This window comes from Notolepis coatsorum (genome assembly GCF_963971535.1).
Source record: "Notolepis coatsorum genome assembly, chromosome: 6".
Classification (NCBI taxonomy): Eukaryota; Metazoa; Chordata; class Actinopteri; order Aulopiformes; family Paralepididae; genus Notolepis; species Notolepis coatsorum.
Genome location: NC_140170.1, coordinates 89441926 through 89456720, shown reverse-complemented (window position 1 = coordinate 89456720; position 14795 = coordinate 89441926). Strand labels below are relative to the sequence as shown.

The 14795-nt window shown below is 43.4% G+C and overlaps 1 protein-coding gene across 1 annotated transcript in view; it reads right to left on the bottom strand.

The window, feature by feature from the left end:
- apcdd1l (adenomatosis polyposis coli down-regulated 1-like) overlaps positions 1–14795 on the bottom strand; it is a gene marked incomplete at its 5' end in the record, with an annotated part of 58172 nt that overhangs the window by 3244 nt on the left and 40133 nt on the right. The window lies entirely within an intron of this gene.

Below are 14795 nucleotides of genomic sequence, written 5' to 3'. Positions count from 1 at the left end.
TACACATTATATCGGGCAACATATGTCCCCATCACACTTAAAACCACATGAGATCTCACAATAAAAAAAATGCTAAAATACACCTGTCCGTCTGCAACACAACAAAAAAACATTGAAGCTCCACCCAAACAAAAAAATATCCATACTCCCATTCAACACATAATATGTCATCAAGAACAACATATGAGCAACCCAAAAAGGTCCCGTCAGTCCATTTGTGTCCGTTTTTATATCCAGCTCATGAAAAAAAAGATCCCCTTCATCAGGACCTTCCGTTCCACCGACATAATCCTGCAACAGGTATTGTTCCCCGACGCTCCGCGCTTCAGTCCAATCGTCCAGACAGACCCTGTTGTGACAGGCCGTCCTCAGCCCCAATAAAGAAGCCACTTCCTCTGACCCGGCTACATTCACAACATCTTTCAGTGTCATTGTCCCAACTGCTTGCAGACACTGTCCAAGCCCAGGTCTACTCCCTTCCTGAATGTCCAGCCGGGCTCCACACATCAGAAGCTCCATTATCATGGTAACACTATATTATCCATTTTTCTGAGCTTCTGCATAATCTTTCTTAGTCTAAAAACTTCCTGGGAAGTGTACCCCCCACAGTTCTTCGACCTCATTTGAGTCCTTGCTGAAAAAATAAACATCTCCAAATCTTCAAAAAAATCTTCCACTTTGACACTTCTCAAATTTTTTGTTGTGTGCAGGAACTTCTGTATCTGCCTGACTGCATAACATTTTTTCCGTTGTGAATCAGACACTTGAGAAGCATTTGGGAACTCATCTTCCTCAACACTTGAGATGTCATCCCCCCATTGTTTTTCAACTTCATCATCATCAACCTGTGTCGTCTATGATCAAACTTGTCACTATTTTTGTATCCTGAGAGCCCACCCCTCCATCACTTCCCACCACGCCATCCACTGTCTGACTGTGTACATTGTCCACCACATTCAAATGTTCCCCTATTACTTCACTCGTCAAATTTTTTTGATTCCTTTTTTTACCCTGACGCAGTGTTGGGCGGACGACTCAGCCCTGCTGGTCTCTGACAAGAACAAGTTACAGGTTGAAAAAGCCCTCAGCTCGGAACTAGGCAAAATCTGCATATGGCTCGCCGACAACAAACTATCATTACACATGGGCAAAACAGAGTCCATTCTCTTCGGTTCAAATAACAAACTCAGCAAGACCGACGGCTTCTCGGTTACAGTGGGTGACAATATTATCACAAGGAAAGATGAAATTACCTACCTGGGTTCCATCCTAGAGGCTAATCTTTCCTGTGACAAAATGGCATCCAATGTAATAAAAAAAGTCAACCAACGAACGCGATTCTTGTACCGGATCTCCTCTCTGGTAAACAAGAATACCCTGAAGACTCTAGCAGGAGCACTCATTCAAGGGTACTACGACTATGCTTGCACCTCATGGTACCAAAGCACCTCAAAGGCACTAAAAAACAAATTACAAACATCTCAAAACAAGCTAGTCAGACTACTACTTGACCTGACTCCTAGAACCCACCTCACCCCTGCCCACTTTGACAACCTAGGATGGCTTAGAGTAGACGACAGAGTACAGCAACTTGCAATGGGCCTGGTCTACAAGATACACTATGCGACCAAGGTACCCATGTACATGTCAAAATACTTCCCAAAGGTCAGTGAATACCACGATCACAACACCAGAGGGAGCTCCACAAATCATGTAAAACCCAGATTCGGCTCAAACAAGGGACTAAACACGTTTCCAATTATGCCACATCAATGTGGAACGCCCTACCTAAAGCTGTAAAGGAATGTGAATCACTACCCACCTTCAAAAACACTCTCAAAAAACACCTACGTGAGACTGCAATTCGAAACTGGCCCCTACAAATGTCCTAACCTAGTTGTACAGTAAATGACCAAGTAAGGCGTTGTCAATATTCCAATGTACAGTGTAAAATGTGTGTGTGTCCCCTTCCCAACCCCCCCCCCCCCCCCCCACCTCCAATGTACAGCCCTCACCCAACCCACCCAACCCCACCCCACCCAACCAACCTCCTCCAATGTACAGTTTCTATGCCAAATGTATATACACTCCTTTTCTGGACACTTTTGTATCACAAACAGTACTGTATTTGCAAATCTGATATGTCATAAATGTATAGATGTAGCAGTACTGTCTATCTGTATGTCATGTATGTCATATATGTTATGATGAATTGAAAATGGGGGACCCTGATGTAAACAAGACGAAAGTCTTTCTCTGGTCTGCATCCCCTTAACAATTGTATGTATTGAGCTGTACTGTACTGTACCCATTCTGCAATCTGTTAATAAACTTTTCAATCAATCAATCAATGGGCTTGGGGGGACAAAAAAACCTCTGCTCTCCTCTGTTACCTCGCCACTTGTTGAAGGGGGGGCAGCATCTCTGATTCCCACCTCCTTACCTACACAACCACTGGTTGAGGGGGGAACAGCGTCTCCCACCCCTCCCTCCTCTGTACCTGCACCACCCGCACCACCCCCTGTTATCCCACATTCGCCACTAGTTGAGGGGGGGGCAGCTTCCCTCACTCCTCCCTCCTCTGTACCAAGGCTCTGCTTCGTACCTGCTACACCGGTTCTGTGGCCCTGCAGCTGAATACTATCTGCTGCGCTACTGTCGGTCTGCAAAAGGACTCTATTTACATTGCTGGCGTTCTGCAGCGGGACTCTGTTGTCGTCACCGCTCTCTGCTGCGCGCTGCACCACTCCCCCCTCCTCTGTACCACTACCTGAGCCGATCTCAGCCCCGCGCTCTTCTTGGGGCTGAGGCGGAGGTCGCCTTGCCCCTCTCCCCGCACAATCGCGGGAGATATGACCGAGTTCCCCGCATTTGAAACACTTCCCCGAATTACCAGAACTCACAAAAACCACATAATCAAACTCATCAACCTTTATCTTAAAAACCAACTCAAGCTCCTCTCCGCTGTTATTTAGAATCATTAAAACCTGTCGCCTGTGTGAGACAACATGCTTTAAAAGCGGAGATTTACATCCCAACGACATTTTTCTTATAGGGGAAATTATCTTCCCATGTCGTGCTAGTTGACTTCTCAATAGTTCATCACTGATGAACGGCGGAACGTTGGAAATAAAGACATTTCTGCCTGGTGTGGAGAGCGGCTCTACAGAAAGAAAAGCCCCGTCAACACTTATCCCCGATTGAACCAATGTGTGCACCTTTTCCAACGAGTCAAGAAAAATCACTACTCCTTGATTCATCTTCGCAGCTGATTTAATGCTTTTATGTCCAACAATACTTCCAACTGCCAAACTGCAGTCCTCTACTGATACATTAGGAACAGATATCTTAATACCATGCTTTCTACCAATTTTGGAAAAGTCCATATTGGCGTCTGACGTCATCCAGCAGCACAGCCTGGCCGATGCGGCCAAACAAACAAAACACTCCCACTTAACCCTATACACACCAAAACACACAGCAACCCAACACTACACTATAATACAATATCCCATAAACAAATTAACAAAATAGACAGATAAAGATAGAAAAAAAACTCACTACACCTCCAACCTCTCCAACCTCTCCAATCTCATTCCCAGCATGCACCGAGAGAGAGAGAGAGAGAGAGAGAGAGAGAGAGAGAGAGAGAGAGAGAGAGAGAGGACAAGACACCAAGACACCAAAGGGTAAACACTCCCAGTCATCATTATCTACTACTCCACTCAGATAAACACACAAAAGGCCCTGTTACAATTCATCTAGATTTCCAGTCTCATTTTGACCACATAGTCATGTTTATAAGAACTAGAAAGACAAATTGATATGGTTCGTAGATTATCATCCACCTCATTCATCATACAATGAGGGGGGGGGGGGGGGCTAATAGGCATATGGGGGAATATTCTCCTCTTTTATGTCTAAATATTCACCACTCTCCTCTTTTATGTCTAAACTCTGGTCGGCTGTGAGCACTTTCAGGGTTGAGATTTATGTAAATGTACCATGTAATGAGCGCTGATGCTCTGTGGAGGCCATGTATAGTGTAACTCCATGTGCTGCATGTGAGGCAGGAGAGAACAGAGAGGTTTGGCTTGTCACTCCAATCAGCCTGCAGCTGCACTGCTCTGGTGACCACAGTGTGTGTGTGTGTGTGTGTGTGTGTGTGTGTGTGTGTGTGTGTGTGTGTGTGTGTGTGTGTGTGTGTGTGTGTGTGTGTGTGTGTGTGTGTGTGTGTGTGTGTGTGTGTGTGTGTGTGTGTGTGTGTGTGTGTGTGTGTGTGTGTGTGTGTGTGTGTGTGTGTGTGTGTGTGTGTGTGTGTGTGTGTGTGTGTGTGTGTGTGTGTGTGTGTGTGTGTGTGTGTGTGTGTGTGTGTGTGTGTGTGTGTGTGTGTGTGTGTGTGTGTGTGTGTGTGTGTGTGTGTGTGTGTGTGTGTGTGTGTGTGTGTGTGTGTGTGTGTGTGTGTGTGTGTGTGTGTGTGTGTGTGTGTGTGTGTGTGTGTGTGTGTGTGTGTGTGTGTGTGTGTGTGTGTGTGTGTGTGTGTGTGTGTGTGTGTGTGTGTGTGTGTGTGTGTGTGTGTGTGTGTGTGTGTGTGTGTGTGTGTGTGTGTGTGTGTGTGTGTGTGTGTGTGTGTGTGTGTGTGTGTGTGTGTGTGTGTGTGTGTGTGTGTGTGTGTGTGTGTGTGTGTGTGTGTGTGTGTGTGTGTGTGTGTGTGTGTGTGTGTGTGTGTGTGTGTGTGTGTGTGTGTGTGGTGCGTGCGTGCGTGCGTGCGTGCGTGCGTGAGTGAGACAGAGAGGAGGAGGTATGCGGTTTTGGTTATGCGATTTGGTTATGTATGTGCATGTGTGTGTGTGTGAGTGAATGCATGCATGTTTGTGTGCGTGTATGTGCAAATATGCGTTTGAGTGCGTGCACGCATGATGTTTTCAGTCTATCTCACTTCGATGATTTTATTTCAGCAAAAGAAAAAGATTGATACTTGACGTCCACCACGATATGATATATTGCCCCGCAAAATATCGCGATACTATGCTGTATAGATTGCTAATGCTCAAGGGTGGAAAGTAACTAATTACATTTACTCTTGTTACTGTAATTGAGCAGCTTTTTTGTGTAATGTACCTTTTCGAGTAGTTTTCAAATCAGTAATTTTTCTTTTAGTTAAATATATTTAGTTTGAAGTAATGCAATTAGTTACATCTGAAATACCATTCGTTACAAAGTCAAATTAAAAAAAAATTCCATAAGCTTTGCGCCAGTCAACGCAGTCAATTACCTTAGTAAAACAAAGCAGCAGAGCTAAATCCTACTGAATTCCCATCAACTCAGATGAAGTTGAATATGGATTCTAATAAATTACGTGATTCCCTGGACACATCGTAAACAATCAAGGGACAACTTCAGCTTCAAGTAGGTATGGCTTAGGTTACTCAAATATACAAGCTAATATTACCTAAAAAGCTCTCATCCATCTCAGTGATGTGTCTCGCTGGCTGTCTCACTGAACCATAATAATGAGCTTGTTTGCTAATCTAGTGAGCTTGTAATGTTATTGAATAACAGGGCTAGGCATTTGATCTATTTACCCCTCAGATCAAATAACGTGAATTTCAGTCAAAATTGAAAAAAAAATTATGCAACCCGGTCTATTTTAGGACATGCAAAATGTGCTATTAGGCACTTGTGTGCAAATACCAACAGTGCTTCATGGAGAGTAAACAATAATAGACGTTCATAACGCAGTTGCACCATGTGCTCTCATGCCCGTTACACACCTCCTTCTCATGTGAACAGTGGGCTCCCTGCTAGTCTATCTCGTTATTCTGCGTTTTTACTTTGGCTATAACACACTTGCAATTAACTTAACTACATCTGCATTCTTATTTGGGTTACGTGAAGTGAACTCCCTACAGCGAACAAGAGCACCGCAGGTTCATCACTCCCAGGCCTCGAGCCTCTTCTGCTTAACGCAGCTACATACTCAGTTTGTCACCAACAGTAGTAGCTTATGATCTACTGCTCACCCCAACTCAAGTTTCCCCAGCATCTCAAATTATTGGACATACCTATGGGTAATTATAATTATCCGCTACATGAATGTTGACATATTCTGTGATTAAATGTAAATCTTTTATGGTGACGGTCGGCACAGAGGCTTCCATTCATGCCTCCCTACATGGTTGTGTTGAATCCTGTTTTACTTTGTTCATGCACGTTATTTTGCAAAGGTCTATTTAATTAAAAGTAACCAAGTTTCAACTTTTATTATCAAAAAAATAAATAAAACACCCCCCACACACCAACCATAAACTATTTCTTATTTTTATTTCAGTAGGTTTTTACACCAGTGATTTTGCCTTTACTTAAGTAAAAAAAAAAAACAGTGTTTTTAACTTGAGTAGGATGTTCTTTTCCCACCTCTGCTAATGCTTATCATCTCCGGCAGGCCTTATGTGTTTGGTTGTGTGCGTGTGCGTGTTGTGCGTGTACGTGTGTGTGTGTGTGTGTGTGTGTGTGTGTGTGTGTGTGTGTGTGTGTGTGTGTGTGTGTGTGTGTGTGTGTGTGTGTGTGTGTGTGTGTGTGTGTGTGTGTGTGTGTGTGTGTGTGTGTGTGTGTGTGTGTGTGTGTGTGTGTGTGTGTGTGTGTGTGTGTGTGTGTGTGTGTGTGTGTGTGTGTGTGTGTGTGTGTGTGTGTGTGTGTGTGTGTGTGTGTGTGTGTGTGTGTGTGTGTGTGTGTGTGTGTGTGTGTGTGTGTGTGTGTGTAGCTAATCTCGCAAACCACAGGGTCGATTTGGATGAAATGTCGCACATAGGCTGACAGCAGGCCAAGGACTTGAATATTTTTCTAATCGGGCAACGACAAGTATTCTATTTGAATACACCTTTTGCACACCAGAGGGCGATACTACACAATTCTCTGGAACCTGTGTACACTGAGCTGCCACTGCATTGCACATGCTTGTACTAGGCCACTGTCATTATCTTATCAACCAGGAAATGCTTGTGCCTAGTATAAAAGTGATTTATGCACAAAAACGATAATTTATTAAGTCTCTTAATAAATAAGTTATACCAACACTGTGTGACACCTTTTGAATGCAATGCGATATGACACACGTTCACTGGTAATCAGCTCTCTGACACCTGTTTACAACATGCCATATAGTTGTTGATATACCTATGATGAAACAAACACAATGACAGACAAACACACTGACCGCTCTCCATAGTTATTAGCATTAGCATGCTAACGCTAGATGGTACAGCTGTGTTTGATTATAACTCGGAGGTTGTAAATTCCGACTTCCTACTTGGAAAAATCAAATAAGATGGTGAGTCAACTTGGTGTTCATACGATTTCTCAACCCCCAGGTCATTTGATGTCATTTCATGGCCACCCATATCTCATACGGTGAGAACAAATATAAAACTTTATAAATTTAACACATTTAGTAACTTAGTATGCTTTCAGACCAATCAGCATGCCAATATAACAAAGCACAACACAAAGTTCCATGTTTTTCCTACTTTGTAGCTCGAACACACGTAGGTCGGAGAATAGGCATTTCCCACTTCCGCCTTCCCACCTCCGACCATGAACAAACACAGCATACAAATGATTCTGCCTGTGCCTCTTTGTCACTCACTTCCTGTTTCCTGTTATGCATTAGCAGGCTAATGCTAACAAACACACTGACCGCTCTCTAATTATAGTTATTAGCATTAGCATGCTAGACGGTAAGAACGATTTTGCCTGTGCCTTTTCATCTGTCACTCACTTCCTGTTTCCTGTTCCCCCTAGCTCTCTTTGTGCTTGGAACCTGAGTGCCACCTAGTGGCTTAAGACTACCTGGTCGGGGTTTTTCTAAATAAAATAGAATAAATCTGTCACTTCCTGTTTACTCCAGCCCTGCTTCATGCTGGCCAAAATGGGTCATGGGACCTGTTTTTATTGGGTTGCCAATTGGTAGAGTAAAATGCATAACAATTCTATGATATGAGAATTCAAATAGAAAAAGAGCATTCTCCGTTAGATACAGTAGATTCGTTTCAGTCTTTTTTCTACAAGTGTTGTCAGTTCAGTTGCCTCTCCATTGTCCAGTTCAGCACCACGGACAGTGAATTTGACATTTCCCCTTGAAAACTTCTCTCGTCAGTCACATGTTTGAGTGAGTAGCCAGTGCTAACACGCAGAGAGACTTGCTGTGGCAGAGGGAACCGTCATCCCAGCCTTATATACGCTTAGAAAAGCACCTTAAATCAGCAGTGTGGGGACATTTTACGACATCTAAAAAATCGTGTTGAAGTCGCAATTCTTTTATTAAAATTATTATTATTATTTTTTTTTTTTATTTAACCAGGAAGTCCCATTGGGATACAAGATCGGTTTGGGAGAGGGAGGTAAGGCGTTTTAGATTGTGTGTTGTGAAGTTTAGACTTCAGAGAGGGAGAGTAAAGTACAGAAAAAAAGGTACCGTTGGGTACCGGTATCGATTCCCAGGTAAAAAGAAACATTTTCAGGCTCTGTGTCCTGAAAAGACCCACCGCGTAGGCCAGATGCAAGCCGCATTTTACAATAAACCTCTGTGGGGCTGTTAAAAAAAATAATCATAATCGCAAATTTTATCGCAATCGCAATATCTGCCAGAAAAATCGCAATTCGATTATTTCCCAAAATTGTGCAGCCCTAGCGTGCATGCGTGCGTGCGTGTGTACCTATTGTGGTGACAAGGGAGAGTAGTGATTAGGGTTAGTGTTAGTTTGGGTCCCGGGGAGAAACAAAATGTCTCTTTTGGGTCTTGAGCTGATAAAGTCTGGGAACCCCTGATCTACGCTGCCGCCTGGTGGAGATTTGCACTCCACTGAGCGCACCTTTCTAATCTGTAAGTGTGTGTGTGTGTGTGTGTGTGTGTGTGTGTGTGTGTGTGTGTGTGTGTGTGTGTGTGTGTGTGTGTGTGTGTGTGTGTGTGTGTGTGTGTGTGTGTGTGTGTGTGTGTGTGTGTGTGTGTGTGTGTGTGTGTGTGTGTGTGTGTGTGTGTGTGTGTGTGTGTGTGTGTGTGTGTGTGTGTGTGTGTGTGTGTGTTGCATCAAGGAGATTCAACTGCTGGAGCAACAGGACCGACCAAAGCCATCTGTTGATGTTATAATATGATTTGGAAACACTTGAGATGAGAAACGGTCTGGTTTTAAATGTTCCAAACATTTGACAGTGGCGTTTATCCATATGAAAACATTTGTTTCATTCTATCACACGTATTGATCTGACATGTGCACATCTGCGGTCCTCTCTGCCTGTCATTATCTATAACTACACACACCCTGGTCATTCCACTTGTTCTGGTGACCTGTCTATCTTTGACAGGGCAAAGGTCAAATTCCACTAACCAGTTTCAGACCAGGCGACTCCGATATCGCCGGCACGATAGAATGACGTCGTTGTTTGACGTGATCTGCCTGGGAAATGTAGGCAATTTCCGGGTTTTTTTCGACGTAGCATTATGACGTGGCCTTGAAACTACACGCTACTTTTTATTTGGTGTTGATAAAACAATAAATAACTGAACCAGGATCATTTCAATTCGATGCTAAATAAACCTTTACGCATGCGTAAAATGTGCCAGATTTAATTTGACAGGCGTTACATTTTTATCAATATCTTGGCCATTTGTTGTGCTAGAACCAAACCGAAAAAACTGAGAGGAAGTGCTGAAGGAGGTGGAAGTTGACTGCCAGAAAAGAACAGTAGAAGAAGAATGTAAGTGAGCGATACATTGTTTACAAGATCATTTCTGCAGAACACACGTTTTTCCAGCCAGCAAAACTTTAGCTTTAGTAGTTCGACTTATAACAGTAGTAGTAGCAGTAGTAGTAGCAGTAAGTATAGTAGTAGTAGTAGTAGTAGTAGTAGTAGTAGTAGTAGTAGTAGTAGTAGTAGTAGTAGTAGTAGTAGTAGTAGTAGTAGTAGTAGTAGTAGTAGTAGTAGTAGTAGTAGTAGTAGAAGTAGAAGAATCTTCAGATGTCATCTTTAGATGACAACAACAGGAGGTAAAGGCACTTATTTTGGAGATTTATTGCTTATGTTTAGTCAGTCACACTCTTACTGTACTTGTTGGGTTTGCAAAGAACACTCTTTGGATTGTAAATATGTGTATATGTGCTGTGCTGTGCTGTGTGCTGTATAAGATAAGAGATTCCTTGTTGAATGTTGAAAATAATGTGCTTTTTATTTTCTACAGTGAGGAGCATGGAGCAGATGTCCTGCCTTCAACCAGTTCAGTGCAGGCGAGACATGGAAGGAGGGCTAACCAAGACAGGTGAGAGACTTCTTCTTCTTCTTCTTCTTCTTCTTCTTCTTCTTCTTCTTCTTCTTCTTCTTCTTCTTCTTCTTCTTCTTCTTCTTCTTCTTCTTCTTCTTCTTCTTCTTCTTCTTCTTCTTCTTCTTCTTCTTCTTCTTCTTCTTCTTCTTCTTCTTCTTCTTCTTCTTCTTCTTCTTCTTCTTCTTCTTATTATTATTATTATTTATTATTTATTATTATTATTATTATTATTATTATTATTATTATTATTATTATTAGTGCTTTTGTTTAGTTACACACACACACACACACACACACACACACACACACACACACACACACACACACACACACACACACACACACACACACACACACACACACATACACACGTACGTACACATGTGTGTAGTGTATATATTTTTTTGGATACACCTCAGGCATCCTGCACTCTATATGACTGCACTCTAGTCATATGTGTACTGTATATATATATATTGAATATCCCACTTTACTTACTTTTTTACTTTTTTACTGTAAAACTTATTTTTTTTTACTTTTTTGTAAAAAAAACTTACTTTTACTGACTTTTTGTAAAAAAAAGCATGCTGGTGATAATTTCCAGTTGAGAATCAAAATTCCGTCTGTGTTTATTACCTGTGTATGGAGAAAATAATGATTTGTAAATTGAATTCTGTTCTGTTCTCTTTTGTTTATGTAAATATGCTACCTAGGGTGCATTTCCACTGTTTTATATGCTTGATTGAATATGTTTGCATTGGTTCATAGTAAAAATAACACATTTTCTCAATCCGATTTTGTGTTTTGTGTTGTACATTATGCAGTATACAGTATATACAGTATTATACAATATGAAAACTAACTGTCAGGTCATATATGTGAGGCTGTGCTGAAAAAAAGGATACCAAACATACCATGGTAAAACATTAAAAAAATTTAAAATGGGAATTATACAATTTAAATCAAAATTAGCTAAAACATTGAAAATATCCCACAACTCTGAAGAGATAAGAAGATGGCTGTACCACATGTTGATTCCCCTGATTGGACCCTTATAACAGGGAACCAAGGAGAACTGGATAATACACAAGGAGAATACACAACACAAAATCAAATGTGCAACGTCCTAATTATTGTTTGATGAGCTATTTTTGTGTCACAGTTAAAGGGATAGTGCTTTAGTTTCTTTAGGGATATTCTTTTTAACCCTAGCCCTATTTTCTACTTAACAATGTGTTGATTGGTGGAGTCTTTTCTCAGCTCTGGATAGTAGCTCCACAAACCAATGAAAGTCAATGGGGTCTTGCTGACTGAAGCTCACCGAAATCTACTCTGTGTGCACTGTGAACAGTGAGCTTCAGTCAGCTTGTACAGACAGTAGCTTGTCCCCATTGACTTTACATCAGTGTGTGACTAATTGTAGACTAACAGCATGGATTGTGCTGAGAAAGGATTCGACCAATCAACACCACCATTGCTAAGTAATAAATAGGGCTAGTTACAGAATTAGTATGAATTAGTCTATGTAATGTTTCGTTATTTCACATAAACAAGTGTGTGTGTGTGTGTGTGTGTGTGTGTGTGTGTGTGTGTGTGTGTGTGTGTGTGTGTGTGTGTGTGTGTGTGTGTGTGTATGCAGAGTGTCTGTGCATCCATGTGTGTGTGTGCGTGTGTGTGTGTGTGTGCAGAGTGTGTGTGTGTGTGTGTGTGTGTGTGTGTGTGTGTGTGTGTGTGTGTGTGTGTGTGTGTGTGTGTGTGTGTGTGTGTGTGTGTGTGTGCAGAGTGTCTGTGTATCCATGTGTGTGTGTGTGCATAGCTTCAGTTTTATGCTCCTGGACCAAATGTCAAACACCAGTGTGGATGAGTCCTCACAGGTTCCTTCATCTCTCTCTTTCCTCTCCTCCCTCTCTCCACTCTGCCCTCCATTTAGCTCACTCCATCCTCCTCACTCTTCCTCTCATTCTCGCCATCGATCTCACCCTTTAATCAATATCCTTCGTTTGTCATTGCTTCCTCACTCTTTTGTTTTCCTTCACCCCTCTCTCTCTCTCTCTCTCTCTCTCTCTCTCTCTCTCTCTCTCTCTCTCTCTCTCTCTCTCTCTCTCTCTCTCTCTCTCTCTCTCTCTCTCTCTCCCATTCATCTCTCCCCCCTCTCTCCCTCCCTGCAGGATCTCTCGCTAGGCCTCTGCGGCAGACAGCTTTATGGATGTTCTCTGGGCCCGGCTCGGAGAGAGGCCTTTCTCTTGTTTGTCTTAGATACGCTCGCCTCACCCCCCCTCACCTCCCGGCACTCGCGGGGGAGAACGTCACCGGGTTGAGCCCCGGGTCGAGCAGGGAGTTGGTTGTGGAAGTGTCAGAACGCTTAAGACCCCCCCCCGGCTCCGGCGTCTGAGTTCAATTTGAGATCACTCTTTTTTAGTTGGCTCCCCGAGTGTGACGCAGAGGAAGGAGAGCGGCGGCAGCCTAAAGCTCTTTGATTGGAAATCAACTGATGTTTATTTGATTGTTTGGAGGCAGCCAAAAGAGTTTGTCTTTGGTAGGCTGCTAGAGAGAGAGCCTAATTGGACGGCGTTTATTGAGCTTGTCAATGTCAGAGAGAGGATGTTTTTTGTTCCCCCTGGTTGCCTGGAATGGTTTCCTCATGCTGACCACAACCACTGCACTCTCTGAGCTCCGTCCTCACCCTGCACACACACGCACACACACACACACACACACACACACACACACACACACACACACACACACACACACACACACACACACACACACACACACACACACACACACACACACACACACACACACACACACACACACACACACACACACACAAACACATTGTACACAACTGGAGCTGCTTGAACTGCTTACAGTCACACACACACACACACACACACACACACACACACACACACACACACACACACACACACAGACACACACACACACACACACACACACACACACACACACAAACACACACATACACACACACACACACACACACACACACATGCACACACCACAAACCAGATTGAAGCGCAAGATGCATTTCTGCCCCTTCAAACAATTTTTGTTGATGTGTGTAATATTTCTTATTTCTGTCATCGGCGTAGGAACATGTTTGCAATTTTCCCTGCGTGATGATGTGTTTGTTTATGCCGCATGTCACAGCTGCTGGCCGGCAACCCAGTCAGACAGGCCCAGCCGAGCTTCCCACGAGAGATCTCTGAAATACTAATCAGGATTAATTAATTTCCACCGCTCCTCGCAAGTCATCCCATTTGGTCTGTTTTGCGTTATCCCCTCTCTTAATGCGCAATACAACGCACAGCCAAGCGCAGTTACCTCACACAGTGCAGTGAACGGACGGGAAGAGTCGTCTCCAATAAGGGTTTGGGTGTTATATATATATTGAGTCTTAGGTTTTGCCAGAGCATTTCTTGTTTTTTTTTAGGTCAGTTGTCATTTGGAGTCTCTCTCTCTTTCCTTGGATCTTGCTCCGATGAGACATATGGTTACATTTACTAAAAGAAAAAAAACAGATCTTAGTAGAAACGAAATTGCTCATCATGGGGCTCAAGAATTCGTATATAAATGAGAGTATTCGGGCGGGCCGGGTAGCGCAGCGGACTAAGCGTCTGTCTACCACCACAGAGCCAGTGGGATCGAATCCGGCTGTGGTGCCTCCGGCTTGGCCGACCGTCCATACTAACACAATTGGCAGTGTTAGAGGGTGGGAAACCCGGCGAGGGTGGGTCCCTGGTCGTTGTAAACAGCGACTCCTACAGTTCGGTCGGGGCGCCTGCACAAAAAGGGAAGGATCTGGGAGAGGTAGTGTGAGCTTCCACACGTTACACTCTCCCGGGTGAGAGTCCGCGCTGCCAGGTGAAAAGAAGCGGTGGGCTGGGTACACATGTGTCGGAGGAAGCATGTGATAGTCTCCGCCCTCTCAGACCGACGGTAGGGGGGTAGAGTGCGCAACGACCAGGGAAGGGGAGTGGGAATTGGCATAACGACTAACATAGGGATTGGAGAAAAATGGAAAAAGAAGGGGGGAAAAGATAATAAAAAAATATATAAAAAATTTGAGTATTCTAGCCACAAGTGATATAAAGAGAATTATACTGTTGATATCCAGGGAGATGGGCTCCTTCACAAATTCATCTGCGTTTTACTGACAATGATTTAGCCTCTGGGGGCAGCAGCCAATGTTTCGGTGCTTCCAGCGTAGCTGCTGGCTGCTTTCCGATTCCCAACATCCAGGCCAAGACTTCCTCTTCCGTGCGCTGGTAACGGTTTACAGTCCAATTAGCAACCAGTAATTTCTTTCAAAGGCAATTGTGTAAATCCCTCTTTGAGAGCAATGTTTTCTTTTAGTACACGAGTCAAACGTTTCTCCACACAACACCCAAACGTTTTAGAATCGGACGACATTTTGGCGTCTTTCGCTCCCCCTGTTTACCTGCATGCGACC